At 42.3% G+C, this 26,993-nt stretch overlaps 1 protein-coding gene across 8 annotated transcripts in view; it reads left to right on the top strand.

Moving 5' to 3' along the window:
- The window catches only part of C23H4orf19 (chromosome 23 C4orf19 homolog), a 106,181-nt gene that overhangs the window by 39,874 nt on the left and 39,314 nt on the right, over positions 1–26,993 (top strand). Inside the window, exon 1 of one of the 8 annotated variants that reach the window (XM_053577645.1) lies at positions 21,523–21,541. The exons of 6 other annotated variants lie outside the window; for them this stretch is intronic. The gene's annotated coding sequence lies outside the window, so the exon portion shown is untranslated. Of the gene's footprint in view, positions 1–21,522; positions 21,542–26,797; positions 26,817–26,993 lie in introns of those variants that run through there. One more of the 8 variants, XM_053577644.1, reaches the window with a different exon arrangement.

The following is a 26,993-nucleotide window of genomic DNA, read 5'->3' as shown; positions in this document are numbered from 1 at the left end:
TGTTATGACAGGCTCCTGTAATCCCAGGCTGCTATAATTCCAGCTGAGGCAAGAGGATGGATCGCTTGAGCCCAAGAGTTTGAGGTTACTATGAGCTGTGACCCCAGGTATTGGGCATCACCGAGGGCAATAGCAAGACTCTGTGTCTCAAAAAAAAAAAAAAAGCACATTCCTAAGATGATAATCTTCTTTATTAATTTTTGAAAGGACAGTTGCACATACTATAATATGATATGGCAACATTCCACTTAAAAATGGTGGTTTGATTATAAAAGTTTTAACTTAAATGGGAAAATGAGTGAGAAAAAGTAAGACGACATTGTTGATTGAGTTTATTATGGGTGACAACGAAGTATGATTATATAACTTATGTAAGTGGCATATCAATGTATTTTTCCGCTTTTAATTCAACCAGTATTTATTGAGCACCATCTTTGTGTGCCAGGTATTGTTGAGAACCTGGGGTAACAAAAAAGAATGAAAAAAGTGTCCATAAACCAATGGTCGTGCTCCCTGACTTGGCACGAAGCTGAGATTTTCTAGCACATCCCAGAGTGCCAAATAAATCTGGCAAGCAACAGAAAGCTTTATTGTCAGATCCAAAATGGTAGTGCAAATGGATGTAACCTGAGATGGCCCCAAACGGGATTACTCCAGTCAATGCACAGGGCATCCCTTGACCTTTTGAGATTGACTGGACCAAATTTGTCATGGGAAATTCTCTCCTTTTAGATCTTCTATCATTGTTAACACCAGGTTACATAACTTAAAAAAAGAAAAAAAAGACTGGGCAAGGTAGCTCAGGCCTGTAATCCTAGCACTCTGGGAGGCCAACGTGGGAGGATTGCCTGAGTTGTGAGACCCCGTTTCTACAAAAAATAGAAAAACTAGCCTGGCGTTGTGCTGGGCACCTGTTGTCCCAGCTCTTTGTGAGACTGAGGCAGGGGGATGGCTCAAGCCCAAGAGTTTGAGGTTGCTGTGAGCTATGCTGCAATAGCACTCTACCCAGGGTGGCAGAGTGAAACTCTATCTCAAAAAAAAAAGAAGAAGAAGATAGAAAAAAAGAATGTTCTGGGCGGCACCTGTGGCTCAACAGAGTAAGGCACCGGCCCCATATGCTGGAGGTGGTGAGTTCAAACGCAGCCCTGGCCAAAAACTTAAAAAAAAAAAAAAAAAAAAAGAGTGATATGAATTAATCCAAGGCCCCTGTGAATCAAATTATGTTCTTTGCACCAATTTGTAGAGAAGGTACGCGTGTATCAAAGCTTAGCTTTTGTGCTCTTAGGTGTTGACACATATAATTCTCACAACAACCATATGGAATAGGTATGATTATCCGCAATTTATGGATGGAGAACCCTAGACGTAGCGAGATTGAATGACTCACCCCAAATCATAGAGTTTGTAGATAATGGAAGGTTTGAACTGGGTGACCTTCATTTTTCTCTTTAATTTCCCCCACTTTAGTATTGGTGTCATTAAAGGACTTGTATGTTCTTCCTTGGCATGAGCCAGAGACTTGTCTGAGTGACTTGGCTCATGCCACCAACAGGAGCATTGGCATTGGTGCAAACTCCCACCAGCGTTTGTAGTTCTTTGTCCTTGCCCCTATTCGCAAGCAGAGCTTAACTCACTAAGATGGATAAATATTAACTTTTAGGTCAGCACCACTGTATGTCACAGGCCAAAGTCTAAATAGCAGGGAACTTTGGTCCCTCCCTGCGCCTCCACTCACATGGGCAGAGGAGAAATACAGCATCAGGTGGTTCTCTACAAACTGTCACACTGCATGGCTGCCTTCATTGTCTGTGTGTGTTTTAAATAAATGTATTTTAAATTTCAATGATGCAAATAATTAGGGAATTCTGCTGCCGGTATTCAGATTTCTCTGTGTACACAAGCACAAAGAAATACAAGAAGTAGACAAGTGGTGGTTCAGGGACGTTAGGAATTATCTAGTCCACATCTCTGTGTTTATTAAAAAGGAAAGTGAGCACCCCAAAAATTAATTACTGACATCACATAAATTCCATTTTGATAAAGCTTTTGCTTTTTAGCTCTATGTATCCGTTTTTTTTTCCTTTTCTTTCTTTTATTTTAGAGATAGAGTCTCACTTTGTCGCCCTCGGTAGAGTGCCGTGACGTCACAGCTCACAGCAACCTCCAGCTCTTGGACTTAGGTGATTCTCTTGCCTCAGCCTCCTGAGTAGCTGGGACTACAGGCGCCCGCCACAACGCCCAGCTATTTTTTTGTTGCAGTTTGGCCAGGGCCGGGTTTGAACCCGCCACCCTTGGTATATGGAGCTGACGCCCTACTCACTGAGCCACAGGTGCCACCAATAAAGAGAATTGTTATGCGCAACCTCAAAGAACACTTTGTGTCACTTTTGCCACTGTGATGGACTGAATGTGTCCCTCCAAAATGTGTATGTTGAAATCTTCTTCCTCAATGTCATGGTATTAGGAGATAGGGTCTTCGAGCGGTCATTAGGTCATGAGGGCAGAACCCTTGTGAATGGGAATAGCATTCATATAAAAGGGGTCCCAGAGAGCTCTCTCACTTTCTCTCTCTGCTCCATGAAAAAACAAGATAGGCAGGGGTAATGGCTCACACCTGTAATCCTAACATTCTGGGAGACCAAGGCTGGATGATTGCTTGAGCTCTGGAGTTTAAGACCAGCCTGACCAAGAGTGAAAGCCCATCTCTAAAAACAGCCACACATTATGACAGGTGCCTATAGTCCCAGCTACTCAAGAGGCTGAGGCAAGAGGATCACTTGAACCCAAGAATTTGAGGTTGCTGCGAGCTATGATGCCATGGCACTCTATCGAGGGCAACAAAAAGAAAGAAAAAGAAAGAAAATACAATAAGTAGATGGCACTCTGAAATCGGGACTAGAGTCCTGACCAGAACCCAACCATGCAGCCACCCTGATCTCGAATTTCCAACTTCCAGAACTATAAGAAATAAATTCCTGTTATTTATAAGCCACCCGAGTCTATGAAACTTTGTTACAGCAGCCCAAGACATATCTTATTGCTTGAAGCAGTGCTAAGGTTCCAGCCAGGTTTGTGGGGAAGAGGAAAAGACCCCACTACCCACTAGGTGGAAGGTCAAGATCACATTACCAGAACACACGGAACAGGAGACGTTATTCTGGACATCTGTAGAAAATACACTTTGCCACACTAACTTTGTATACTGTTGTACTAACAGCTTATTCTCATCAATGCTGTGATTACCACTAAATTGTGTTAAAAATCTGCTAACGGCGGGCGGCGCCTGTGGCTCAGTGAGTAGGGCGCCGGCCCCATATGCTGAGGGTGGCGGGTTCAAACCCAGCCCCGGCCAAACTGCAACGACAACAAAAAAAAATAGCCGGGCATTGTGGCGGGCGCCTGTAGTCCCAGCTGCTCGGGAGGCTGAGGCAAGAGAATCACGTAAGCCCAAGAGCTGGAGGTTGCTGTGAGCCATGTGACGCCACAGCACTCTACCGAGGGCAGTAAAGTGAGACTCTGTCTCTACCGAAAAAAAAAAAATCTGCTAACGGCTCACTATACTCAATTTGAAAAACACTAACCTGAGTAATTATTACCTGGGGGCAGTAATCCAAAAAAGAATGCTTGTCTACATTGGCAAAATGTTTTAAGAACAATAAATATAGGGCTTATCAAAATATAATAGGAATATTAAAGTAAAAATATTTGAGCAAAACAAAGTTTACCATTTTTGCCTTTTTTTTTTTTTTTTGGAGACAGAGTCTTACTCTGTTGCCCCAGGTTAGAGTGCTGTAGCATCACAGCTCACAGCAAATTCCCAGGCTTGAGCAATCCTTTTACCTCAGCCTCCCCAGGAGCTGGGACTACAGGTGCCCACCACAATGCCTGGCTATTTCTTTAGAGATGAGGTCTCATTCTTGCTCAGGCTGGTCTGGCTAGTTTTTTTATTTTTAGTAGAGACAGGATCTCACTCTTGCTCAGGCTGGTCTCAAACTCCCAAGCTCAAGCAATCCACCTGCCTCAGCCTTCTGGGGTGCTAGGATTATAGGCATGAGCCACCACGCCTGGCCCCATTTTTGCTTTTTTATAATTATTCATCAAAGCAAGATTTGGCAATGTCAGCTGATTTATTTTATAACTGAGTCAAAATCTTAACCTATATCAGTGGCTCAGACTAACATATAATAAAATCATTGTAACTATGCACCATGATGCTTCTTATGATTTTCTTATACAAAATATCCTATTGTTAACAATATGCATCATCAAGGGATTATAATGCACTCTTTTAATTTTCATTGATTCTCTACTTATTCACCCAAAGCAAATCTTTAAGTATAGACTTGAAGGTCCTGGTGACAGGATGTCTAACTAAGCGCATGGTAGTGTGGAGACCAGAGGAAGCGTGATCCAAATCCTTGCTCCCGTGGTAGGGTCAGTGGAGGCCTGGGACGGATGTTACTTGAGAGTTTATTGAAAAGATAGGATTTAGGGGCGGCGCCTGTGGTTCAAAGGAGTAGAGTGCCGGCCCCATATGCCTGAGGTGGCGGGTTCAAACCCATCCCTAGCCAAAAACTGAAAAAAAAAAAGATAGGATTTGGTGCCAATCTAAACCTGCCAAATCCAATCTGCATTTTAACAAGATGCCCCAGGAGATTCCTGGCACGTTCAAATTTGCATAATATTGATCCAAGTTGGTGTTTTCTAAAGTATTTAGAGGATGTTACCTAACAGTAAAAAAATTGGGCATGAACCTGTGTATGTGTGTGTTTGCATAATACGTGTATCCTTCTATACTAAATTGTATAAATAGTGTTATGTAATAGAAACTTAACAGATGAGATAAACAGATATCAGTAGGAGTTCTAATACGTTTCTCCCAATCCTTAATGTTTTATTTTAATAACTTTCAGAGGTACAAGCACCCCATCTGGGAGCCTGCTGGCCTAAATTATAGCATAAGCTGAATTAGCTTCATACTGACTGTGTCACGCTGTCGACCCACACACATGTGTGAACAAATAATTCATGAAGTTTTGTGCATTTAAAACTCTTTCCCTTTTTTTTTTTTTTTTCAGTTTCTAGCCAGGGCTGGGTTTGAACCCACCACCTCCGCCATATGGGGCCGGCGCCCTACCCCTTTAAGCCACAGGTGCCACCCCTCTTTCCCTTCTTGAAAAGCAAATATTTATTGACATACCGTATAGATCATTAAATTTTGGCTTCCTTGAAATTAACTGCCTTTTTTTTTCTTTTTCTTTTTCTTTTTTTTTTTTTGAGGCAGAATCTCACTTTGTCACCCTCGGTAGAGTGCTATGGTGTCACAGCTCACAGCAACCTCCAACTCTTGGGCTTAGGCGATTCTCTTGCCTCAGCCTCCCATGTCGCTGGGACTACAGGTGCCCGCCACAACGCCCAGCTATTTTTTGGTTGCAGTTTGGCCGGGGCCAGGTTCAACCCTGCTAGCCTCAGTATATGGAGCAGAGCCCTACTCACTGAGCCACGGGTGCCACCCCCTTAACTGCTTATTTTAAGGAACTCTAATCTAATAGCCAGTGTTGGTTATGAAACGGTAACCATAAATGCTTATTGGGCTAATTTTAAAATGATCCAATGTTTCTAATTCTAAAAAATGTACTATAGGCATTATAAATGATAAAGTGCCCATATATATACAGAGAGAGAGAGATGGAAAACATGGTGTTTTTTTTTGTGAAATAGAAGTAAAGGCCAGTAGTAACTGGTGACTATCTTTGAATGGAATTCATTACATTTTTGTTTAATTTGTATATTACAATAATTCTGCAATAACCATGCATTATTTGTGTGATAAATGCCCTGAGCTAGGGGATCCTGGCAGGGGTTGAATCCATTCTTTGCAGAGTTACCAGGGTCTGCGAGTCAGTCTTCATATAAAATTAAAGGGAGGGTTATGTGCTATCTCTGTTTTCCTCTGTAAGTAAACAGAAATTACACACCCCGTATGTTACACACACATATACATACTTTTCTTGTCTGAGTTCATTCCAGCTGCCATAGACCATGTGACTTAGATAACAAACGTTTATTTTTCACAGAGCTGGAGGCTAGGGGTCCCAAATGGGCTGTTCACCCCTTCCTGGGTCCTGTCCTCACACGGCCTCTTAGGTGATGTGTGCACACAGACCAAGCGAACGTGATCTTGCGTTTTTTCCTCTCTCGGTAAAGGCCTTAATCTATCACGGGGGCTCGACCCTCATGACCTGATCACCTTCCAAAGGCCTTGCCCCTCATATTATCACGTTGAAGGTCAGTTTTTGGCCAGGGCTGGGTTTGAACCCGCCACCTCTGGCATATGGGGCCGGCACCTACCCCTTTGAGCCACAGACACCCCCCTACAGTGGGTTCCTTCTTTAAACACCTTGCCTGAGTTATGTCATCTCCCTCAAGAGGGACTTTCAGAACAGGAAATGCATTCTGACTGTATTGGTTCTCTATTGCTGTGTAACAAGTTACCCCAAAACTCAATGAATTAAGACAACAGTAGACATTCATCAGCTCTGGCAGTTCCTGTGGGTCCAGAATTTGGGAGTGGCCCTTTTCTGGCTTGGGGCCTCCCATGAGACTGCACTCGGATACAGCCTTCATCACTGAGCCTTGACCGGGGCCGGGGTGTACCTCTGAGAAGAGTCCAGTGGGTTCCTTCCCACCAGCACCTCTACACTGGGCCACTCCCACGTCTTCACAGCATGGCAGCTGGCTTCCCCAGAGGGAGCAACTTGAGAGGCCATTACAGAAGCGGCAGGACCCTTCCTAACCGGCCTTGACGATCTCACTCCATCATTCTGCCATATTTTGTTCGTCCCACACAGACAGGGTTTCCCCAACCCTGACTCACCGCAGAAAGGGGACCGTGCGAGTACACTGTGCCAGGAGACGAGGATCACTAATTGCCATTCTATGATAGTTTTCTGTTGTTACTGCTCAGTAAAGACAGGGCTTTTCAGGGGAAGTGAAGGCAAGACAGACGCCTCATCCTGAGTGCATGTAAAGCAAAGACCCAGGCGATGGATCTCAGGAGAGGCCAACACAGGCCTCGCCCGTGAAGAGTCCAACAAGTGTGAGTGGGCCTGGTGGTTTCCAGAAGAACCCTGGGGACTGGAGAACGGAAGAGCTAAAGGACTTCTTCAGCTTATCAGATGATTCAAGCATCCTGATTTAAGATGGCACAATCACAGGCATCAAATTGACAATTCCGAAATTGGTTCAGTCCAAAGAACTAAAACTGGAAACTACAGAGAAAACAGTTTGTCATCTCAACTCTGCAAACCTTTGCATGTTTCTTCTAGGATGGGAAAGGGACAGTGAGGGGGCAGGGATGGGGCAGGAAGGAAACCAACCAGGAAGGAGCAGCTTCCTGGGCCAGGCACATGATGGTTTTTAATTTTCAAGGTAGCTCCAGACAGGTGTTGTTATCCTTGTTTAATGGGGGAAAAAATCGAACCTGAAGGATTTATGGACAGCCACTTAAGCAGAGCCAAAATTGAACTTAACATCTACATAGGTCTTTACAGCATCTAAAAATCAAACAAAATTGGATCAAGTGTAGATAACAGTGGCCACGGGGAAACTCAAGGTGGGTGGGAATTAGCCTGTCTCTAGTGTAATCCCTGCCAGGACCTGATGAAAACAAATCTCAGACCAAATTCTCCACGCGTATTTTTAAACTGCATTTGTGAGCAGACAGGCCCAAAGCAATACCTCAGCCTGCTCTGTAAACTTGTAGTCTCAAGTTGCTCTTCTCTCAGATTCTCCTGCCACCATCCTACAGAAAAGATCCTGAGTCAATCTCGTAGTATTCCAGACAGGAAAGTCTATTAACCTTACGGTCTGCACCAGGCGCCAGAAATCCAGCCTCCGCCAGCACAGCTGAGAGCGCAGACTACTAACATCACTGGGTTGCTGTTCCCTGTTCATACTGGGCCAGGGAAACCCACCCGCATATCTTGAATCCCACAAGTAATGTCTATTTCTGACATTTCTCTTCCTGATGAAATAAGCCATTAATTTCACCAAAAAGAACCCATTTCTACCATTCATTAAATCACGTCTTAATCAATGGACAAATGTGTGGCATTTGTGTGTGTGGCCGTCCTCTTTAGATACCAGTTGATCATTCCTCACATGTGAATCTCAGTTCAGTAGGGTTCAGTGAATTGAAATCTACATTTGTATCATGCTGTTCATGGCGTAGTAAGTTGTAGGTGTCAAAGCAAAGGAGACCTGCAAATTCTTAGCCTGGACGGTGGAGACGGTGGAGGCCGTGGGAGCTAAGCTGAAGACTGAGTTTACTATCCCACTGGAATCCAGTACCAGCTATTCTATGCTTTGTTATCCAGTCGCCTCATGTGTTGAATTTGGCTTCTTAATCAGATCATAAAATCCCTGAAGTGAGAATTATAAACTTTTTTATTCTTCTGTACTAACTAGCATAGTGCTGAATACATGTAGGTACATATGGGTATTCATTTGGTCTAGAAGAAATATTTTTTTTTTTGAGACACTGTCACTTAGTCACCATGACATCATAGCTCACAGCAACTTCAAACTATAGGGGTTAAGCAATCCTCTTGTCTCAGCCTCCCAATTAGCCACAACACCTGGCTATTTTTTTTCTTTTTCTAGTAGAGGCAAGTCTCGCTTTAATCAGTCTGTTCTCCAATTCCTGAGCTCAGGCAACCCACCTGCCTCTGCCTCCCAGAGTGCTAGGCTTACAGGTATGAGCCACTGTGCCCATCCACTGTACTATACTTTCTATCATTATTTTAGAGTAGTGCTCCTTCTGTTTATTAAGAAAAATTAACTGCTTTATTTTGTTTTACTTATTTTTATTTATTTATTTTTTTTGGCTGGGGCTGGGTTTGAACCCACCACCTCCGGCATATGGGACCGGCGCCCTACTCCTTGACCACAGGCACCGCCCTGTTTTACTTATTTTTTTAGAGACAGAGTTTCACTCAGTCACCCTCAGGTTGAGTGCTGTGGCATCATAGCTCCCAGCAACCTCAAACTCTTGGGCTTAGTCGATCCTCTTATCTCAGCCTCCTAAGTAACTGGGACTACAGGCAGCTGCCCCAATGCCCAGCTAGTATTTTTCTATTTTTAGTAGAGATGGGGGCTCTCTGTTGCTCAGGCTGGTCTCAAGCTCCTGAGCTCAGGTGATCCACCTGCCTCCACCTCCCAGAGTGCTACGATTACAGGCGTGAGTCACCTTGCCTGGCTGCCAAATAAATTAACTGTAAAACAACCTCAGATAGGTTCAGGAGGTATTTCAGAAGAAGGCACCAAAGGAGATGATAGCTCCATGCATGTTGTTGCCCTGAAGACCTTCCAGTGGGATAAGATGTGGAGGTGTAAGACGGTGTCATTGCTGATCCAGACGCTGTGTGGGCCTAGGCTGACGTGTGTGTTTGTGTCTTAGCTTTTAACAAAAAAGTTCAAGAAATTTTTCAAAAACATTTCATTAAAAATAGAAAAAAGTTTACAGAGTAAGGATATAAAGAACATTGTATACAGCTGGATAATATGTTTGTGTTTTAAGCTGTATTATTACAAAAGAATCAAAAGGTTTAAAATATTAAAAGTTAATAAGGCAAAATTGTTACAGCAAGGTAAAGCGAATTTATTATTGATGACAGAAAAGGATTTTCCATGCTTTTCATGTGGCCTGAGTGTACAGTGTTTGTGAAGTCTGCAGCGGTGCACACCCATGTCTCAGGCCCTCACATCCACTCACCACCCACTCACTGACTCACCCAGAGCAACTTCTAAGCCTGCAAGCTCCATTCATGGTAAGGGCCCTGTGCACATTTTAATCTTTTACGCTGTATTTGTATTGTTGTACCTTTTCTGTTTAGATACACAAATACTATTGTGTTTCTAGTATACAAACACAAATAGTACTGTGTTTAGAAACACAATAGTTGCCTGCAGGCACAATAGTTGCCTGCAAGGTTTATGCACAGGTGTGTCGAGGGGAGCAACAGGCTGTGCCTTCGAGGCTGTGTGTCATAGGCTGTACTGTCCAGGTTTGTGTAAGTGTGCTCGGCGATGTCTGCATGACCAAATCGCCTGACGATGCATTTCTCAGAATGTATTCCTGTCATTAAGAAACAAATATAATGGGCGGCGCCTGTGGCTCAAAGGGGCAGGGCGCCAGCCCCATATGCTGGAGGTGGTGGGTTCAAACCCAGCCCCAGCCAAAAACTGCAAAAAAAAAAAAGAAACAAATATATAGGGCTGGGGCGGTAACTCACACCTATAATCCTAGCACTCTGGAGGCCAAGGCAGGTGGATTGCCTGAGCTCACGAGTTGGAGACCAGCCTGAAGCAGAAACTTTGTTTCTAAAAATAGCTGGGCATTGTGGCGGGCATCTGTAATCCTAGCTAGTTGGGAAGCTGAGGCAAGATAATCCCTTGAGCCCAAGAGTTTGAGGTTGCTGTGAGCTGTGAGGCTACGGCACTCTACCCAAAAAGAGAAACAAAGAAATAAATATAAATGATGATATCTGGCTTCATTTCAGAATTTTCTAAATTGAGTTTGTTCACTTCCACCAAATATAATTCTTCTGAGCACCAACTCCAGGAGACAGGAGTTAGCACTGGGCTGGGTTTTAGTCCAGGTACTACTTGAAGGCTAATAGTTGAAAAGCACTGTCAGATTTCACCCCGAAGAGGTTTCATGTCCTCACTTATGTTCTCAGCAAGGAAAGGCATACAGCTCCTAGTATTTAATATGTAATCACTGCACCTCCCAGCAGTTAGAGCCGTCTTTGGTTTTGTTATGCAATAGCAGTGAGCCACACAGCCAACCTGCAGCCACGCCCCCCAGGAAGGCCCAGGGCTGGCTTTTTAGTTTTGTTTTTAACCATTGCACAACTGGAGTTCTAAGAACCTGGCCAGGCACTGAGGTTCACATCTGTAATCCTAGCACTCTGGGAGGCCCAGGAGGGTGGATTGCTTGAACTCAGAAGTTCAAGACCAGCCTGAGCAAGAGCAAGACCCCTGTCTCTACAAAGAAAATAGAAAAACTAGCCGGACGTGGTGGCATCTGTAGTCCCAGCTACTCCAAAGGCGGAGAACAGAGGATCGCTTGAGTCCAACACTGAGGTTGCCGTGAGCTGTAATGATGCCAGGGCACTCTAGCCTGGGCTCTCTCTCCAAAAAAAACAAAAACATGGAGAGAGAGAAAAGAAAGAAAATATAATTCTAAGAATCTGCTAGGGTTAGGGTTTTAGCCTTAGGATAAAAGTCTCTGGAGCACCTCTTTGGGGAAAGGAAAGAAGAGCCAACAGTGTCTGTCTGATGAAGGAAAACATGCCTTAAATAATAATAATAATAATAAACAAACACAAATATGGGCAGCGCCTGTGGCTCAGTGCAGGGCGCCGGCTCCATGTACCGAGGGTGGCGGGTTCAAACCCAGCCCCGGTCAAACTGCAACAAAAAATAGCTGGGCGTTGTGGCGTGTGCCTGTAGTCCCAGCTACTCCAGAGGCTGAGGCATGAGAATCGCTTAAGCCCAGGAGTTGGAGGTTGCTGTGAGCTGTGTGAGGCCACGGCACTCTACCGAGGGCATTAAAGTGAAACTCTGTCTCTACAAAAAAAACACAAATAAACCGAAACCAAAAATCTAGTTCCTTCCACAGTTACCCAGAAAGAGAAAGAAGCCCATCTGAATTCACTGCAGTGTTCTCCTAGGCAGGAATCTTCCCCATGTCATCTGGAGTAGCAATGAATCATGTACACACTTTGCACATGAACTTTATGGACACCTTGTATGGATCTTAGACTTGAAGTTTACATTTAGGCTGACTCCTGGGGGCTCTACGTATTATCCCTTCTGTTTTTTTCAACTCTCAGAAAGACAAGTCCTATCAAGTAAATACAAATTTTCTTTGTATTTCTTCCAAATTCATGTTCAATGGTATAACAGCATGCCTTCAAATTTAAAGGTACTATCCTTTAAGGAACTGTTCTCATGAACAGTTCTAGTCCTAACATGCATTGTATAACCTCTACAACCAGAGATAAAATTCCTACTTTGTTCTAGCTTAAGCTTGGCACGTACACACAGACTCACACATATTTTATTGTTATTGTTATTACTTAAAAAAATTCTATTCAGGTAATCTGGTTCAGTACTCATGGTTAGAGATTTCAACTTCAACAACTAGCCAAGATTTAATTTGTGGGATGTTGTGCTCTTTTATTTAGAAGGTTTTCTATCCAGAAATCCAGTGTAAATGTATATAAATCATGATGATACGGCAGCTAGAACGCAAATCTCTGAATTGAGGGATGGTAAATTTAACAATGAATTACCTAAAAGCCTTATGCCTTAAGATATTTCTAGGCTAAATTATGTGATATCTCCAGAAACACATGTGGAATTGTCTTCAATAATGTGTTACATAAATAATATGTGTTCTAGATCTCAGTATTTTAAGTTACAAGCCATTTATTATTTTCTTTTAATTTTTCTAGCTTTAAGAATCACATGTATTTCTCTCTTTGTATTTTCTCCCTAACCATATGGCTGTGTACTGTGATGTGTACTAAACAGGACACACACACACACACACACACACACACACACACGAACTTTATGGACAACTTGTATACATTTTAGACTTGAAGTTTAAATGTAGGCTGACCCCTGGGGGCTCTACATATTATCCCTTCTGTTCTTGCAACTCTCAGTGTTTGCTGAAGTAGTCTGTGGTTTATCAATGAAATCCAAAATAAATAATATGGCTTAAAAATGTATATAAAAGGACAAGTGAGGACTTCAGTCTCCTTACTTCCTTGAGATTTGACCTGGATAATACCAATCACAAGTAGGTTATCCTTTTTATGTTTGGAAGAACATAATGTATTCTGGGAGGGGGAAATGGAATCAATTGAGTCTGCTACCTGCCCATTTAGAAGACAGGTCTGCATCCTGTCTGTAGCCCCTTGGTTAACCTTGAATTGATCTGAAAGAAGGGAAGAGTATAGTGTGCTAACTACCATAGCTCTCTGGAGGTGTTCACCCAGGCAGGAGCTAGACACGTTCCATGGCTAAATATTTTAGTTCATTTAATATGACAAACCTATAAGCTAGGTATTATTACTCCAATTTCATATTAAAAATAATGAAGGGCAGTGCCTGTGCTCAGTGAGTAGGGCGCTGGCCCCATATACCGAGGGTGGCGGGTTCAAACCCTGCCCCAACCAAACTGCAGCAGAAAAAAAATCGCAGGATGTTGTGGCGGGCACCTGTGGTCCCAGCTACTCTGGAGGCTGAGGCAAGAGAATCACCTAAGCCCAGGAGTTGGAGGTTGCTGTGAGCTGTGACGCCACCGCACTCTACCAAGGGTGACAAAGTGAGACTCTGTCTCTAAAAAAAATAATAATAATAATGAAAACCTGCTTGTATTGTTTTGCTTTGTTCTTCAAAAGTCTGCTTAACAAAAATAAAAAGTAATATCTAAAGAAAACATCTAATAAGGTCTGAATCTCAAAAGTCATAATTAGTATTCTAAAAACTCTTTAAAAGATTTCATCTTCCATCTAAACAAGATGTTGATTACACAGGTGGCAACCAAGTCTTCCTAACTTCTAGCCACTCAGAGACAAGCCATGATTATCCTTGGAGTCTGTGCTAAAGTTCTCCTATTACAAGTTTTTCGTGGCTTCTTTTTTTTTCCAGTTATTTCCTAAGAAGAGATGAAAATAGCAATCCCAGGAGCCAGGTAGCATGCTCAGGAAAACTGATTGCTGCTGGGCTTTTCAAACTTGCTCATCAGTCAGTCACATTTGAAACCTGCTTCTCAGGGGAGGAAAGGAAATAGCTCACCCAACTGACCCGTATGTGTCCAGAAATGGAATCTTTTACAGTGGTTCTGTTACCATCTCAACATAGGCATTTAACTATTGAGCATTCACGGTATTTAAAGGCATTAATCTGGGCAGCTTTGTGTCTAATCCTTACAGCACCCCCTAGTGTTCCCGCCCATTCTACAGTTGAGGACATTTGGTATTGCCTCAAAGTCACACAGCTATGCCCAAGTCATTTTCCCCCACCTGCTTTTTTTTTTTTTTTTTTTTGTAGAGGCAGAGTCTCACTTTATGGCCCTCGGTAGAGTGCCGTGGCCTCACACAGCTCACAGCAACCTCCAATTCCTGGGCTTAAAGCAATTCTCTTGCCTCAGCCTCCCGAGTAGCTGGGACTACAGGCGCCCACCACAACACCCGGCTATTTTTTGGTTGCAGTTTGGCGGGGGCGGGTTTGAACCCGCCACCCTCGGTATATGGGGCCAGCGCCTTACCGACTGAACCACAGGCGCCGCCCCCCCACCTGCTTTTTTTACCAAATGTTAATACCCTATGGGAAAGGTCATACCAAACAACCCACCCCCTTTACACTGATTAACTCAGCCTGGCAAGTGAGCCTCAGGGTGGCTGTTAATTGAAAGTTAGTGGTGTGTGGCTGACCGAAAATTGTTTAGGAAATACATTTGCCCTTGAAGGTCAAAACCCAGAAAGCTTGGACCAGAGCCATCCAGAACTGACCACAAGATTTTGGAATTTCAGAAATTTTGTGAGATTTTATTAACTTTAAAAATTGTGATATTAAAGCATAATTAAATTATATTAAAAGGAAAGTAAATAAACACTTGAAGCTCATCACTTCCTAAAACAGTAGAACCTCCATAGTTGACCGCCTCCCCCACTGACCTCCTTAAGTTGACCTACTTGTCTTAGGACATGCACCACATTTATGTGTCAGTACAGTAGGCCTAATTCCCTAAGCTGACCACCACCAATTTGTTACAGTCGCTTGGGTGGTCAACTTACAGAGGTTCTGCTCTATTTTATTGTCATTTATGCTCTTGAGGTCATCTACAGATATTGTGTTTATGTGGTAGCAATACCGTATAATGTTGTACTTTCATACTTCCCTTTACAATTTTGTGTTAAATTGCTTAAGATTACTAGCTTGAAATCAGCCATGACTGGAACATTTACACCATAGAAAATGGCAACCGTTATAAATCAGGGCTTGATTTATTGCTATGTTGCTTGTCTGTGATTAAGAATATGATGAAGATTCTGAAATACTGACATTAAACTGTTTTTGTTATGTGTGTGATCATTGGAATTATATAACTGATATGTAAACCCAGGGGGCTTAGAAGTTCATTTCATTGACAAGACTTTACTATGGCCAAGTGCATAACTGATGCTCAACTCTCTGTTACTAGTGAGGTGTATTATATAGCCAAGAGATGTAAACAGTTGAAAAACATACTTTTCCAACCAATGTCCAGAATGCATAATGAGTAAAATTATGCATTTTTACTCATATAAAAATCATAATGTTTTTAATGCATCCATTACCGATTAGAAAATGCACAGTATCGCCATTTTTGTTGATCCCTTCCATAATTTGATGCTGTTCATTATTCCAAACGTGCATTAGGTCCCAAAGGAATATTTTTGTAAGGTTGTTGTATGAAGCACAAGTTATACTCCCCCATGTTAATTAAAGAATGTTATAAAGTTAAAAAACTCAGATACCATTATTCAACTATCAGTTTGGCAGAACGTCTAAAGTTTGCTAATCTAGCCTGTTGGTAAGACTGAGGAAACAGGGATTCTAATACACTACTGGTGCAAGTGCAACGTGATACAATCTGACGTAGGGGAATTTGACAAGAAACATGTTGAATAAGGCTTTTCCTTTGACCCAGACATACGCACAAGGCAATTCGCTACAGCACTATTTGTAATGGCCCAGATCTCTCCGTACAAGGAACCGCCTCCGTGAATTGTAACACAGGCAATGGAGTAATATACAGTTGTCAGAAGAAATGACACTGTATACTGATGTCTTAGTTTGGTCTGCTATAACAAAATACCATGCACAGAATCATAGAAATTTCTGTTCTGGAGAACAGGATGTATTACTTACAAATAACAGAAAGTTCTGTAGGCTGGGTAGTCCAAGGTCAAGGCAGCAGTAAATTCAGGTGGCTGCTGAAATTCACAAAGGCTGCTGTCTGTTGGTACCTTCTAACTGAGTGCTTCAAAAGGATAAATAGTGTCCCAGGTGGCAGAAAGAATGGAAGGGCAAAGGAGGCCTGGCTCTTTGCTCTAGTCCTATTACAAAGGCATCAATTCCATTCATGAGGGCAGTCCCTCAGGACTTAATCCCTTCCCACCAACCCAGGAATGGATTAACACATTGTGGTATAGGTACACCATGGAATACTATTCAGCCTCAAAAAAGATGGAGACTTTACATCTTTTGTATTAACCCGGATTGAGTTGGAACACATTCTTCTTAGTAAAGCATCATAAGAATGGAGAAGCAAGAATCCTATGTACTCAATTCTCTATGAAGGGAGCAGATGAGCTAATACAAGGAGGGGGGCAGGGGAATGAGGGAGGGGGATGGGGGGTCACAGTATATGGCACACCTCTTGGGGGCAGGACAAATTATAAGACAGACTTTACCTAACCAATTCAATCAGTATAACTGAAAGGTCAAAGATGGAAAATAAAAGATTATTTGGAAACGTGAACAAAAAGAAATGGAGTCCAGGTTCTGTGTGGGCAAACAGCGACTTTTATTTCACCTGGTGTGGGCAAGCTGAGTTCAAAAAGGAAGTCAGCGTGTGGGTTAAGGTAGATGGAAATTTAAAGGGTCCAAAGAGCAGCAGTTACTGGGTGAGACATTCCATTTGGGCTGTCAGTTCTATTTAGGCAGGTCCCTCCATGAGACTCCATCAGTAACCTAATTCTATGTGGCCTCAATGAATCCCAGATTTTTTTTTAAAAAATTGAAAAATTAAAAAATAAAATCCATTCATGTAACAAAAAAAACAAAAAAACAAAAAAAAACGACTTAACCATTTTCCCAAAAGCCCCAGGTTTAAGTTCCAACATGTGAATTTTGAAGGGACATATATTTACCATCCATAACAATTAGTAGGGCTGGGCGGCACCTGTGCCTCAGTCAGTAAGGCGCCGGCCCCATATACCGAGGGTGGCGGGTTCAAACCCGGCCCCGGCTGAACTGCAACCAAAAAATAGCTGGGCGTTGTGGTGGGTGCCTGTAGTCCCAGCTGCTCTGGAGGCTGAGGCAAGAGAATCGCTTAAGCCCAGGAGTTGGAGGTTGCTGTGAGCTGTGTGATGCCACGGCACTCTGCCGAGGGCCATAAAGTGAGACTCTTGTCTCTACAAAAAAAATAATAAACAATCAGTAGGGCTTTATTTCTGGGGTATATTGACAAGTTGGAGGAGAAAAGAGAGGAGTAAGCTTATAGGATGTGTTTGGTTCCTGTTTCAAACAAACTGACTATTAAGGAATGGAACATTTGAGGAAATGTAAAGACTTTCTAGATAGTGGGTGATATTAAGGAATTATATGTGGCTATGACAATAGCATATGTTTTTTAAAATAGTCCCTATCTTTAAGAAATACTTATATAGATGAAATAATGTGATTATCATGACTTTGTAATTTTATATGTGAATTTTCACTTTTTTAAAGAAATTATATGGCTGATACTACTCATTCCAGTTTGCTTGGATTCTTTTATAAATAAGAAATGACAATTGAACATGAATTTACTAATTTAACAAGAAGTCTCAGTAACTCTCACTTTCCAAATTTATATCTGTAATTTTTCCATAGTCTAGAGAAATGAAAGAAATGCCAAAAGATTATTGTTTATTATATAGCCAGTAAGTGTCCTCACTAAGCTACCTACATAGTGAGGACACTTGGAATATTTTCTGTAATTTAGAAAAAATAATTTCCCTTAAAAAAAAAAGGAGGCCAAGGTGGGAAGATCACTTGGCCTTAGGACTTCGAGACCAACCTCAGCAAAGTGAAACCCCATCTCTACTTAGAGCTAATAGAAAAATTAGCCAGCCATGGTGGCGGGCACCTGTAGTCCCAGCTACTCAGGAGGCTGAAGTGGGAGGATCCCGTGAACCCAGGAGTTTGAGGTTGCTGTGAAGTATGATGTCACAGCACCCTGCACTCTACCCAGGGCGACAGAGACTCTGTCAAAGAAAAAAAAAAGGAAGGAAGGAAAGGAGGGAGGGAGGGAGAAAGAGAGAGAAGAAAAGAAGGAAGGAAAGGGAGGAAAGGAAAGGAAGAAAGAAAAGAAAAGAAAAAGATGTGATGAAGAAATGTTAATACAAATTAAACTTAAAGTTGTGTTGAGTCAGGCCAGGCACAGTGGCTCATACCTGTGATCCCAAGTACTTTGGAAGATCAAGGTAGGTGGATCACCTGAGCTCAGAAGTTCAAGACCAGCCTGAGCAAGAGTGAGACCTCATCTCTACTAAAAGTAGAAAAAAGAGAATGTAGGTGGGCCTGGTGGCAGGCGCCTATAGTCCCAGCTACTCGGGAGGCTGAGGTAAGAGAATCACTAGAACCCAGGAGTCTGGGTTGCCGTGAGCTATGACATCATAGCACCCTACCCAGGACAACTGAGTAAAGACTCTGTCTCAAAACAAAAAAAAAAGAAGGAAAAGCAGAGAGAGGGAAGGAGGGAGAGGGGTGGAGCCTAGGTGTGTGCCACACCTTCTGGGGGCAAGACATGATTGCAAGAGGGCCTTTACCTAACAAATGCAATCAGTGTAACCTGGCCTATTGTACCCTCAATGAATCCCCAACAATAAAAAAAAAAAAATTGTCTTGCATTAACAGCTGTTACATGAGAATAACTCAGAAAAATTCTTGAGGAAACATTTCTTCCAACATTCAAAAACTATGAGGGAGGGTAATCGGCGGCACCTCACCTACTGTGCATATTGCAAGATACATGTCAAATATATTAATAATAGGGCGCTGGCCCCATATGCCAGAGGTGGCGGGTTCAAACCCAGCCCCGGCCAAAAAAAAATATATATATAGATAGATATATAGATATATATAAATAGTAGAGTGTAAATGTCTAAATACAACAAATAAGTGAGGTGAATGATATGCTAACCAGTTTGATGAAAACATTCCAAATTGTATATAAAATCAGCACATTGTACCCCATAAATGCAGTAATGTACACAGTTATGATCGAATAAAAAAAGCTGTTATCAGATTTGTGAAGAATTTGCTCAGGACATTAAAAAAAAAAGCCAACGTTCATATTCTTTGTTTCACTTTCTTCTAAATTTGTTAACTAAAACACAGATATCAACCAATATTCATGTGCACACTATTCATCAGTTAGAAAACTCATTTAAAACATTCTGTGAAAATCAATTGTCCATATGGAATTTATTATTTTTAACAAGTTCTATTTGTTTTATTTGTAAATTGCGTGCTACACATCCTTTATTTACAGTCAGCATTTTCTTTCCCTGCAGAACAACTTGATACATACTTGCCAGCACACCACTACATGGAAGATACAAATTGTGTGCCTGCCAGAACCACAGAGAAAACATCATGCCTCCCCCAAAACAATGGCACCATTTTGAACATTGTTGAAATAAAAACAGGGCTTTCAGCAACTAGGGCACCAGCCACATACACTGGGGCTCGTGGGTTTGAACCCATCTGAGCCTGCCAAACCACAACAACAACAAAAAAAACAGGTGTTGTGGCAGGTGCCTGTAGTCCCAGCTACTCGGGAGGCTGAGGCAAGAGAATCGCTTAAGCCCAAGAGTTTGAGGTTGCTGTGAGCTATGACACTATGACACTCTATGGAGGGCGACATAGTGAGACTGTGTCTCAAAAAAAAAAAAAAGGTTTGGTGCCTGTAGCTCAGAGGCTAGGGCACCATCCACATACACTGGAGTTGGCAGGTTCAATCCCAGCCTGGGCCTGCCAAACAATGACAACTACAATAAAAAATTAAAAATAAAAAAAAGCTTTCATCCCATTGTTAATAAAGAGAAGCTAAAAAGTAAGCTGACTACTTCTGGTATTGAATTTTCTGCATTTATCCACTAGCGAGAGTAAATACTGGCAAGATGTCTTCAAACTACCCCCAAAACTGGTTACAGATAAACATCTCCAAAATGTCACGCATTTTGCGAAGTGCATACAGGAACCATGTTTTGGTAATGAATATAAGATCCATTTCCTGCTATCTCTGACTTAAACAGTGAGATTTTTTCCCCCCAAAGAACAGTAAGTTAATGACTTTACACGCTACGATACCCAGCTAAGAAAATACTAATGATTGAAAATTAGGAATTTAAGCCAGTCTCATATTCTCTTAGTTGAATGAATGAAAAGTAGGATAACAGCTTATCAATGTCTGTTTTTTTATTTCTACCTTGTCCTATTCTCTAGAAATACTTTTATGAGCTATAAATTGTCATGAATACCTCTATGTGCTCGGTTACTTCAACTGGTTTGGGATTATTTCCTCCTTACGTTCCACGCTGCAGAAGGCCGGGCTGTTCTGTTGATTTTAGCTTCTAAGGAAGCAAACATTCTTTGACCTAAAAAATTTTCTCACTGCCTTCCTTCCCACCTGACTCTTCTAGATATCTAATGTTTGTTGATTTTGGGAAAAAAAAAAAGAATGTGTGAACTAAAATAAAATCTTAAGGCTCCCACCTCAGTGACTGACTGACCTCTTGGGCTGGAAGATCCCCTAAAACTAAGTTGCTGGCCATGAGAAAGGAGATCAGACAAGCCCTCCCCATGCTCCCCCCACCTGCTTAGAGGTGCCCTTTGTGAGTAGCTAACAGGCCTAAGGCTATGCAAGACCTGCCACGGGTCCTTAATATACATAACAAACCAATTGTGTCCAGTAATTTGCCTCTAATTAACAAACCCTTTGTCCTAAGCATTCCTTTTCACTGACTCCTGGTCTTGTAGAAGAGCCACCTAACTCTTTCAGCCAATTGTCAGCTAAGGAATCTTTAAACCCACCTATAACCTGTAAGCTCCCCGCTTCCAGATGTCCCACCTTTGGGGGCCAAACCAACGTACGTTTTCCGTGATTTATGACCTCCCCTGTAATCCCTGTCTCCCTAAAATGTATAAAACCAAACCGTAACCCCACCATCTGGAGTCCATTTGCTCATAGCTTCTTGGGTCTGGCTCCAGGTTATGGTCCTCAAATTTGGCTCAGAATAAACCTTCTTAAATTATTTTACAGAGTATGGCTTCTTTTCCATCAACAAATGAATGAAAAAATAAGAACTAGGGATCCTTCTAGTATTTTCTTAAAAATTGCTTTCTATTTGTAGGAGTTGGAGTGCTTAAGTGGAGGGAATAAAAATAATACCTGGCTACGTTGTACTTGACTCCGATTTGAACAGTCATCTAACGGAGACAAATCAGATCTTCAACCTTTTTGATTCTTTCATGACAGTGGATGGATTGCCAAATAATAGTGGGCAATACAGTGCATATTTTCCTAGTGATTGTTAGGCAGCATTTTTTTCTGCTTTTGATACTTAGTATGTGCCAGCTTCTTTATTTTCTTAAGATGTCCATTTCACCTACTTCATCACAAATGATGCTAAAAGGAAACCTGGTAAGTTTTTTGGCCTCTAAATGTTGCTGGTGTTTGGGGGAAAGCAATGCTGTTTGTTTGTTTGGGTTTCATTGGCATTTAAGGAACCAAAATGAAATCAGTAATCCACATAGAAATAGCAGTCCTTTTTTTTTTTTTTAACATTTGAAAAAATCACTACTCCAAGAAAAATACAATTTAAATCCAAAGTTAGGCAGCGCCCATGGCTCAAAGGAGCAAGTTGCCGGCCCCATATACCAGAGGTGGCAGGTTCAAACCTGACCCCAGCCAAAAACTGGAAAAAATAAACGAACAAATAAATAAATCCTAAGTTATCAGCATCTATCAGAATAAACATAATATTTTCCCTAAAAGATGAACTCACAACCATAATATTATGGCATCAGGAAGCTCTAGAATTGTTTAAGTCCCAAGAACCCATGAGAATCCATTCTGGTTTGGCCACAGCTGGGACCACAACCAGTCAATTCCCTCCTTAACCTTAAAGCCATTGCTTACATTCTCCTTCTTTTTCTCTGACTAGACTGTCCTGAATCTAACAATAGGAGTCCATCTAGGGCCGGTCAATTAGATATTTATTGAGCTGATCATCATCTACTATGTGCGTGGTATTGGGTTAAACACTGGGCAGCTTTCTTATGGAATTTACATTTGTCTTAGTCTGTTTGGGTTCCCATCACAAAATAAGTTAGAGTGGATAACTTATGAGTGATAGAAATTTATTTATTATAGTTCCAGAGGCTAGGATGTGATCTGGTGTCTGGTAAAGGCTCCTCTCTGCTGGGTAGATGGGTCCTTGTGCCTGTGACTCACATGGCAGAAGGGGAGAGCCGCCCCCTTCTATCTGATCAATCACAAGTCCTCCTGAGTTAATCACCTCCTAAACACCTCGTCCCTTAGTATTTTCACTTCAGGGTTTAAATTCCAACCTATGAATTTTGGGGGTGACATTCAGACCATAGCAATATTCTAGCAAAGAACAATCTCCAAGTGGGTGAAAATTCTTTTTTCTATTCAACTAGAGTTGATTGAATGCATTTTGTATACTAGGTGTTCCTCTATATACAGAGGACTCAACTGTGAAAAATTCCAACTTTTTTGTCTGTTCCCCTCTCCATGAAAAGAAAAGAAAAGAAATCACTATAAACATTATGTATTGTCATGGGAAAGGTCAGAAACATAATGCTTAGTGAAAAAACAACAATGATCATGGACCCGTGGATTGCTTGAGCTCAGGAGTTCAAAAACAGCCTGAGCAAGAGCAAGACCCCATCTCTAAAAATAGCCATAGTCCCAGCTACTGGGGAGGCTGAGGCAGGAGGATCTCTCTCCACAGGGCACACTACCCAGGACAATAGACTAAGACTCTGTGTCAAGGGAAGAAAAAAAAAAATCAATTCAGGGTAATTAACTTCTCCATCATCACATGCTCTATCCTCTCATTATAGTGAGAACATTCAAAAGCCTCTCTTCTAGCCACTTTATAACATACTTTAGCTTACAGTCATTACAATATGTCAAAAAAATAAATAAAAATTTAGGGCGGCACCTGTGGCTCAACGGAATAAGGTGCCAGCCCCATATGCCAGAGGTGGCGGGTTCAAACCCAGCTCCAGCCAAAAACTGCAAAATAAATAAATAAATAAAAATTTAAAATCACCAAAGAAGAGAAAAGAAAAAAAAAAAACAGGACATGTTGTTCATATATTGTGTACAGTTGGTCTGCAGATGGACATAAATTAAAGCAAACCTTGAAAAAAAATTGAACACGTAATACAAGGTTAGGCTCTGTGATTAAATTTTGTGTGCTGTATGTACGTGTGTGTGCGTGATTCTGTTTTACATGTATATTGATATAAACTATAAGTTAGACGTATATAAATCACATAACTTAATGAACAAAAGGCCTTTAAGCATTTAGAAAAGATCAGAGGTTTTGTGAACAAAGCAAGTACAAAAAGAAAGTTTTTATACTTTAATAGAATACTTAGAATCTGGCCTCTTCTAAGGACTAAACTTTAAAATTCACCAATAAGATGAGTTTTACACTCTGTAACACAGATGATTGCCCTTTATTGGAGTAGCCAGAATTTCTCTTTGTTTCTCTAGAGATTCTAGATATAAATCACGGTTTTGTTTCCTTGGTTTAAATGAGGTCCTCTTTGATCATTACTCCCCACAATGGAAAGATATTTCCTTGTGCAAAGTAGTGGTTAACTTCTCATAACCTCATTCAACAAAGGGGCCCCTGTGTGAGGACGCAGGAATTCCTCTTGGAATACAGGGAAGGCCCCAGCTGAATCGTATCCAAGGGAAGATGTTGCAAAGCTTGCAAAGCTTGTTCAGAGAATAGAGCCCAGCTTGAGCTCTTTGCTTTCTATTCAGATATGGGCCCCACTTGGGGCTGGGGGCAGGGAAACCGATCAAAGCAAAAGGGAAAACAAACCTGAATGCATCGACCAATGACAAGGAAATGTTAATTCTTGCAAGTAGCGCTGGTGCCAAGTCATGCTCATCATATTTAAAACTTAACTGCTCTTGGAGAGAAACTTTGTCATTCCTCTCATGGAAGTTAAAGAAGGTAACTCAGATAGACTGTCCCATCTGCTGCATAAACTCTTCATAAAAACCCTGTCTGTGTGTGGTAAGTCCTAGGCTGGCTCTGGTCACCTGGGCTAGCTGTGCTCTGCTGCACCTGTGGGTCTAGGCTTACCATGATGAGCTGCATCAGGTCCTTCCTGGTGTTCAGGGTCCCGCCCCACCTAATCCCACCCCATCCTTATGCACTGATCTCCCACTGTGCTTTCTTTCCAAGCACCCACAAACCTTCCCCCCAGCCACTTCCTCATGTCCTGCAACCTTCCGTCCCCCAGCTGGGAGGGATGATTTATAGACTCTAACGTACCTACAGGTGGGCATGGCAGGCCTGGCCTTTGGGTAAAAGTTGATGCCCTTTCCCTTCTTTTTCCCTTTGCCCTTTGAACAGAAATGCCCCTTCCTGTTAGAGCAGTTCTTGGGCAATGATAGATTCTTGAATGAATACTGGAAAGCAGAGCGGTGAAGACAGAAGGCAGAGGAGTCTGGACCCCTCTCTACCAGCCTGCTCATTGAATGCTGGGAGTAACAATGAAAGAATGGCCACGGTCATTTTTGTGCTTTTGCCACTTGCTCATCCTGAGTCATGTGTCATCTCTACACCCCCATGAAGACACAGAGAGGTTGAGAGATTGAGGCCACACAGTTTACAAGTACAGCTAAGATTCAAACTTGAGAGTTACTGGTTACAGAGCCCACCTCTCCTTCCACTATGCAAAAGTCCCTTTCCAAAGATTCCCAGTGAGCCGGCCACCAGCAGTGTTTGTCTCCAATCCCTGTAGGTGGTCGGACTGTACAGGAGAAGATGTGCCCCTGCCTAGTCCAGGGGTAGCTCCACTTGAAAGCTAAATTGCTAACAAAGTAAAAATTCCATTCTATGGACAGATAGCTTAGCTGGTTAAATATCAAGCAAGATTCTGTTTGCTAACAGACCACGTAATGTGGTGCTTCAAGGGTTTAATGTTGTCTTTGAAAATGCTGAGAAACCTCCATCCTGAGTAGCACCATCCAACAGAACTTTCTGTGATGACGAAATATCTTGTGTCCCCATTGTAGGATACAGGAGCCACTAGCCACATGTAGCATTTGAGTACTTGAAGTAAGACTGGTTAGGTTATCTGAGAAATTTGAACTTTTTTTCTTTTTCAGGTTAATGTGAGGGTACAAACCATCGGGTCACAATATTTGAATTTGTGTCCCACACCCAAAAGGTGTGCCATACACCCCTACCTTGTGCCCATTAAGTGGGAGCACTCCAAACCTCTCTTTCCCTCATCCCTTGTTCTCCCCACAACTTGAATTGAAATGAGTTTTCCTCCTAGGTGGGCATGAATTAGTTCATCTCCTGGCTTCATATTAGTATTGAATACATTGGCTATTTGCTTTTTCATTCTTGTGATACTTTCTTGAGAAGAATGGTTTCAACTCCATCCAGGTTAATGTAAAAAATGTAAAGTCTCCATCATTTTTTTTTTTTTTTTTGTGGTTTTTGGCCGGGGCTGGGTTTGAACCCGCCACCTCCGGCATATGGGACCGGCGCCCTACTCACTGAGCCACAGGCGCCGCCCAATCTCCATCATTTTTTATGGCTGAATAGTATTCCATGGTATCCAAGTACCACAGTTTGTTAACCCACTCATGAATTGATGGGCATTTAGGTTGTTTCCACATCTTGGCGATTGTAAATTGAGCTGCGATAAGCAATCTAGTGCAAATGTCTTCACAATAAAAGGATTTTTTTTCTTCTGGGTAGATGCCCAGTAGAGGGATTGTGGAGTCAAATGGGAGATCTAATTTGAATTCTTTGAGGATTTTCCATACTTCTTTCCATTTTTTTTTTTTTTTTTTGTAGAGACAGAGTCTCACTTTATGGCCCTCGGTAGAGTGCCGTGGCCTCACACAGCTCACAGCAACCTCCAATTCCTGGGCTTAAGCGATTCTCTTGCCTCAGCCTCACGAGCAGCTGGGACTACAGGCGCCCGCCACAACGCCCGGCTATTTTTTGGTTGCAATTTGGCCGGGGCCGGGTTTGAACCCGCCACCCTCGGTATATGGGGCCGGCGCCTTACCGACTGAACCACAGGCGCCGCCCCCATACTTCTTTCCAAAGAGGCTATATTAGTTTGCAGTCCCACCAACAATGTTAAAGTGTTTCCACATCCATGCCAGCATCTGCAACTTTGGGACTTAAACTTCTAGTTGTATTTAATTTTAAGTAATTTATTTATTTTTTTTCTGATACATCTACTGTGACTATTTTTTTTCCTTGCAGATTAATATAAGGGTACAGACAATTGGGTTACAATGTTTGTGTTGTTACATAAGGTCCCTGTTGTAGGTGTGCCGCACACCCAGGAAGTGTGCTGTACACCTTTACATGGTGTCTTTGGGTGGGAGCACGCCAGTCCCCCATCCACCCTATCCCCTCCTCAGGCCTCCCCCCAACTTGAATTGAATTTCGTTTTTCTCTTATGTGGACATGTATTAGTTGGTCAACTGGTTTCATATTAATACTGAGTACATTGGATACTTGCTTTTCCATTCTTTTTTTTTTTTGTAGGGCAGTCTCACTTTATCGCCCTTGGTAGAGTGCCATGGTGTCACACGGTTCACAGCAACCTCCAACTCCTGGGCTTAGGCGATTCTCCTGCCTCAGCCTCCCGAGTAGCTGGGACTACAGGTACCTGCCCTAATACCCGACCATTTTGTTGTTGTTGTTGCAGTTTGGCCAGGGCTTGGTTTGAACCCGCCACCCTCGGTATATGGGGCCGGCGCCCTACCCACTGAGCCACAGGGACCACCCTGCTTGTCCATTCTTATGCTACTTCACTAAGAAGAATGTGTTTCAACTCCACCC

The sequence above is a fragment of the Nycticebus coucang genome, chromosome 23, assembly GCF_027406575.1.
Source record: "Nycticebus coucang isolate mNycCou1 chromosome 23, mNycCou1.pri, whole genome shotgun sequence".
Lineage (NCBI taxonomy): Eukaryota > Metazoa > Chordata > Mammalia > Primates > Lorisidae > Nycticebus > Nycticebus coucang.
This window is presented reverse-complemented; position numbering and strand designations above follow the sequence as displayed.